Below are 6913 nucleotides of genomic sequence, written 5' to 3'. Positions count from 1 at the left end.
AATATTCTTTCAGTTACAGGATTAGACAGAATTGAACAGATATTGGCATGAAATAGAAAACTTTTTTTTTTTTTTGATAATCCAACCCAAGACATTAGGAGCCATATTAGAACCTCTCAATTGTCCGGATCACCTGTGGACCAGTGGTGGGCAAATTGAAACATTTTCTTATCAAAGACAATAAATCTTTTATCAGGTTTAGTCAGATGCAGTAAGTTGAACTAGGAATGTCTTGATAGTATAGTGTGAACATGAATTTTTTTTACTGCTCTATTTTTTGTACGTTATCATAATTGGTGTTTTCTTTGTTGGATCAAACAATGAGAACCAGGTATTATATACATTATTATTTTCTTTTTGTTTCATGTCATGTCTTTATGATAAGGCAAACGATAAGCTTCCAAGGCTTCCCATCCGAAATCATTGGTAAGGCAATTTATAAGCTTCCAAGGCTTCCCATCCTGCTTGAACGCTAACAAAACTTTTTGGGACGACCGTGTTATAGGGATTTCTAGCCTTTTGAGGTGTGGTTGACATGAAAGAGTTCTTTCACACAAATAATTAAAACAAAACAAAAACAAAAACAAAAACAAAAACAAAATCATAAACAAAAAACAGAAACAAAGTTGCATTATACTAAGCGAGACTTGCTTATTCCCCAGTTTCTATTTATTGAACAAGAAAGTACAAGAGCTCATTTTTCAATATCCAAGCACAATTTGTTGAAAAACTCTCATGATGAAATATGATCCTGCTCAAGGGTTCAAGTTAATCTAGCAAATTTCAAGAACTTATTGTCACAATTTACTCCACCAGACAATAATTTTCACAATAGTCGCAAATAAATAGGCTCGTATATCTATTAATAATGAAATTTGCATTCTTTAAAGACAAAAAATCATGAAAGCTTTTGGCTCTATCGTGCATCATCTAAGAAAATGAACTGTCCCAGTATTGGAAAGAAGATACTCCAATCCAAGAACAATAAAGAAGCTCATCATCAATCCTCATAATAATAATCCCTCACATCTACGATGTGATTACTGCAATAGTTAAGCAACAAGTATTTACATTGAATATAGCAGTGAAATTTTGCCTCAAATAAACACGTCAACATAAGCTAAAAAAGTTGATTTATAAGAAAAGAGGTCAAGATCTGTAAACTCTTTGTATGCATATCCGTTAGAGCTCGATGATCCGAAATAGGTAAAATATTCACAACTTCATCACCACCAAAATTATCTCCACAAAAATGTCAGCTGCATATTCCATCACCAGATCAATCACAATTAACTTGATATAAAATAGTCTGAACAAACAATTTATCCCTAATCTTGATTTTCTTAATTTAACTATCTGAAATGCCAAAGAGAAGATGCAGCATGTAAATCCATACCATGTAACAATTGCAAAAGGCTAATATAATACCTGAAATTAATATACCTCAGTCTGATAATGTTGCGCACAGCGGAAATTTCGGCAGCACTTCGACAACACAACAAGAGAGTCAGGTCGCAATAGGAATTTCTGTTTCACAAAGGAAATAAGAACCTTAAGCAAAATATCATAACCAAGTGAGATATCAGCTCTTCCTCTCATCAGTTCTAGGACTGACCTGTCGAGGGAACCTAAAAAGCTATTACAAATCACACAAATAGCGAGACAACCAATTTTACGTGGTTCGACAAATAGCCTACGTTCACGGGGCAAGGAGAGGGAGATCTACTACTAGAGGGAGAGAATACAATTAGGGTTTACAATCACTCAATCTAAACCCTCACACAAACTCTCAAACCTCTCACACAATCTCTCTCTACAAAATGATGCACAAAAGCCTTGCACAGCCGCTGCTTCTCCTCTGTGTTTTTTTTTCACCTGCAGCCGCAAAAGAATTCCCAAGCCGAACGAAACAAATCCTTGCTCTGCTCCCACAGCCAAATCTCCTCGCACGCCCTGCTAAAACCCTAGCCGAAGGGTTTTATAACATTGCATGCACGTGGGCCTTACCTGGGCCACTTCAGCGCCCGAAGTCCCTCCAAACGTGAACACAACTACAGCTGTTCACGTGTTCTTGTGGCCCCCACAAGCAAAGCAAAAACGCGTTTCACAATTCTCCACCTCAGTGAAGTTTTCTCAAAACTGAGTCGACACCAAAGCATCCAAATGTCCCACTTGTTGTGTCCAGTACGCCGAGAAACAATTCACGACAACGGACTCAATCCACAACACGTTGGGAACCCGAACGAGAGTCTAAACAATCTCACCCCCATTAAAATCAACTAATCCAAACTGGCTGCATCGTAAAGACTACCTACGTATCCTCTTGCCTAAGGAATCAAGCTGAACGTAGTTCACCCAAATGGCCGTCAACGGCCTTAACAATCACGAATATGTAACAAGTTTCGACAATGATCAAACTTATTGCTCGGAACCACCTTAGTGAGCATATCCGCCGGAATATCCTTCGTGTGGATTTTCACAATCTCCACTTCGCCATCTTCAAGAACATCCCGAACGAAGTGATAACGAACGTCAATGTACTTCGTCCTCGCATAAAAAACCTGATTCTTCGCCAAATAGATAGCACTCATGCTATCACAATGAATAGTGACGGATCACTACGATATACCAAGTTCCTCCAAAAGTCCTCGAAGCCAAATAGCCTCCTTCACAGCCTCCGTAACCGCAATATACTCTGTCTCCGTCGTAGACAAAGCTACAGTAGACTGTAAGATGCATCTCCAACACACCGACGCACGGGTCACAGTAAACACATACCCCGTCGTAGACCGACGCTTATTCAAATCCCCGGCATAATCTGAATCAACATAACCAATGCATAGCTGCCCACCTGTAGTGTCCCGCTCATAAACTAAACCAACATTGAACGTACCTCGAATGTACCTCAAAATCCATCTCACGGCATCCCAATGACCCACTCCTAGATCGTGCATGTATCTCGATACCATGCTCACCGTCTGTGACAAATTCGGTCTCATACATACCATCGCGTACATCAAGCTCCCAACCACGCTCGCATATGGAGTCTTCAACATTAACTCTCGATCTTTAATTGTCTTCGGTAAAAGATCAGCTGAAAGCTTCAAATGGGCTCCCAAAGGTACACTAACTGACTTCATATCCATGCTAACATGAAATCGCTGTAAAACCTTCTTCAAATAAGCCACCCGTGTCAAACAAATTTTACCCTTCTTCTTGTCTCTGCCGATCTCCATCCCTAAAATACACTTCGCCTCACCCAAATCCTTCATGTCAAACTCTTTTGAAAGGTGTGCCTTCAATTCATCTATAGGAGATCTAGAAATAGAGGCAACCAGCATGTCATCGACATAAAATAATAAATAGATGTACGCATCTCCTTTCAACTTACAAAAATATACGTAAGGATTAAACTGGCTCCGAGTGTACGAATGACCAATCATAAAACCATCGAATCGCCTATACCACTGTCGAGGAAACTGTTTCAAACCGTATAGCGATTTCTTCAATCTGCAAACTAATTTTTCCTTCCCTGCAGTTCGGAATCCCAATGGCTGAGTCATATATATTTTTTCATCAAGATCACCATGAAAAAATGTCGTCTTCACATCCAATTGATCTAACTCCAAACCATATTGTGCCACCAAAGCTAGCAAAATCCGAATCGAAAAGTGCTTCACCACCGGAGAGAAAACCTCATTATAGTCAATACCTTCCTCCTGTGCATAGCCCTTCGCAACCAACCTAGCTTTGAATCTCAATGGAGTGCCCTCAATACCCTCCTTTTTCATGTATACCCACTTGCAACTAATTGCCTTTCACCCCTTTGGAAGCTCAACAAGCTCCCACGTATCGTTCTTGTGAAGAGAATCCATCTCCTTCTGCATAGCTACCTACCACGAATCAGCCTCTGAACTCTGCTCGGCCTCTCTGAATGTAGTAGGCACCATCTCATAGATACTCTCCACCGGAAGTACATACGCAACTGTGTCGGCATACCGTGTTGGTATCCGTATGTCTCTCCTCTGTCTCTGAACCGCAATAGAATCCTGAACCTGAGTCGTCGGTCCCTGATCCTGCACATCAGTACCCGTATCCTCCGTGTCACCGTCGTGCTCGCCTGACGTCACCTCAGTCGGCGCTCAAATGGATACTTTACCATCTAAACAATGTAGAGCTGCATCGATCTCCACCACCTGCGATATCTCCTCTGTCGGGTTGCTCTCCACCTGATGAGAGCTGGGAAGCTTCAAGATAGAAGCCTCATCGAATGTGACATCCCTACTCAGCACAATCTTCTTATCCACTGGATCCCAAAGCTTGTATCCCTTGACACCACGCTTGAATCCTACAAATATGGCATTCCTAGTTCTAACATGATAATATGGAGGGCACCTAAATACCTTGAGCTGGTCATATTCATGTGCTGGCTTTCCCGACCACATCTCCATAGGGGTTTTCCCCTCAATCGCAGATGAAGGCAGCCTATTAATGAGGTGGCTCGCATATGTAAGTGCCTCAGCCCAAAAGATCTTCTCCAAATCACTCTGCGACAATAAGCATCGGATCTTCTCCAGTAAAGACCAATTCAACCTCTCTGTCACCCCATTTTGCTGTGGTGTATGACTAACCGTGAAGTGTCTCTCTATGCCCTCGTCTCGACATAGCTACTGAAAGGGGTCAGAAGTATACTCACCACCGTTGTTGGATCGCAACGTCTTGATCTTTCTCCCAGTCTGCAGTTCTAATCTCTTCTTTCACTCCACAAACAAATCTAGGACTTTACTCTTCTTCGTCATGATGTACACCCAATAATGCCTAAAATAGTCATCAACGAACGTGACGAACCAATGTCGACCACCAAGTGATGCTGTTTTGGTGGGACCCCAAACATCTGTGTGCACGTAGTCCAGGATACCCCTCATCTTATGAATGACCATCCCGAACTTCACATTCGTCTTCTTGCCAAGAACACAGTTCTCACAGAATTCTACTTTACCACTCTTGGCTCCCTTCAATAGCTCCTATTTGCACAAAACCTGTAGTGACTTCTCTCATGTGTGTCCCAACCTATAATGCCAAAGCATGCTCATGTTCGCCTCTGAAATAGCTGAAGTAACCTGACCAATCTCGGTGCTCCCCTTCAGATAATATAAGTTCCGACTGCAGACTCCTTTCATCACCACTAAAGATCCTTTAGTAACCTTTGCTACAGCGTCCTCAAAGGTTACCTTGAATCCCTTCGCCTCCAAAGCTCCAACTGAGATAAGATTTTTTTCAGCTGAGGAACGAATCTCACCTCCTTTAATTCACGGACTACTCCATCATACATCCGAATCCGCACGGTATCGATCCTACAAATGCCACAGGACTGATTATTTCCCATGACTATAACTCCTCCATCGAGCTTCTCAAAAGATGCAAACCAATCTCGCCTAAGGGTCACATGATAGGTAGCGCCGGAATCAAGCATCCAATATGATGTATCCAAGTGGTTCACCTCCGGAGTAATCAGTAGAGAAAAGTTCGAATCATCGGAATTATCGCCTTTCGCAATATTCATCTCATTGGCCTTCGGGCTCTTTTTCTTGCTATTATTCTTCTCTTTGATCTTTGGACAATCTCTTTTCAAATGTCCATGTTCCTTACAGAATGCACATTGGTTATTTCCTAGCTGGTGACGACCTCTTAACTTTGACCTTCCTCTATTACCACCTTTTGGATATGGGCTTCTACCTCTCGTCGATAAGGCCTCTCCTGAAGTACTTACGCGGAAAGTCTCCTTATCATTCCTCCTCAAATCGTAGTTCGTCAAAACATTAGTAACTTCACTATAGTTGATAGAAGATCTCCCGTTCAACAAAGTGAGCACAAAGGTATCATACTCCTCATCCGGTAAGGAGCTCAACAAAATAATCACCTTGTACTCATACGATATCTTCTCATCAACATTCGCCAAGTCTGACAACAACTTTGTATAGTTGTTCACATGAGCCGCAAGCGAGGTACCTCTGGATATCTGGAATCTGAATAACCTACGCAACAAATGCAACATGTTCTTAACACTCTTCGTAAGGTACTTATTATTGAGAATTTCCCACATCTTCATTACAGACGTCACCCCAATCACATCATATTTTAGCTCCTGTTCCAAACAGGACTTGATCACCCTACAAGCGTTCCTATTCATCTTCTCTCATACCGCCTCTTCATATTTAGGTGGTCTCTCGTAGATCATGATGGTCTTCTCCAAATTCTGAGCATTGAGCGCATCTTGTACGTCGCTCATCCACAAACCAAAGTTGATTTTGCTGTCATACTTCACCACACTAATCTTAGTGTTCTCAAAACCAACTTGTATTGTACTCGCCATCGACTTGCTGCTTTCACCTTCTTCTCCCATTACAAACTAACTCCAAATTACAAAGAAAGATTCAAATTTTGAAAGGAATAAGAAATTATCCAACTTAACCCTAAATTGGATTCCAAATAGAACTCCTAACCACACGAGGAAAGCGAGATCTCGAATAACAACTTCAAATCCTATCTCCACCGAAGTCTAGAACTCCAAGAACCAAGCTTCTAACTGAATTTTCCTCCACCTAATCCAAAATACCCTAGATCTGAAATCTGGGCTCTGATACCACTTGTTGCGCGCAGTGAAAATTTCAGTAGCACTTCGACAGCACAACAAGAGAGTCAGGTCGTAATAGAAATTCCTGTTTTACAAAGAAAACAAGAACCTTAAGCAAAATATCTCAACCAAGTGAGATATCAGCTCTTCCTCTCATCAGATCTAGGACTGACCTGTCGAGGGAACCTATAAAGCTATTACAAATCACACAAATAACGAGACAACCAATTTTACGTGGTTCGGCAAATAGCCTACGTCCACGAGACAAGGAGGGGGAGA

The sequence above is a fragment of the Asparagus officinalis genome, chromosome 3 (genome assembly GCF_001876935.1).
Source record: "Asparagus officinalis chromosome 3, Aspof.V1, whole genome shotgun sequence".
In the NCBI taxonomy this organism is placed as follows: domain Eukaryota; kingdom Viridiplantae; phylum Streptophyta; class Magnoliopsida; order Asparagales; family Asparagaceae; genus Asparagus; species Asparagus officinalis.
Note: the sequence above shows the minus strand (reverse complement) of the source record.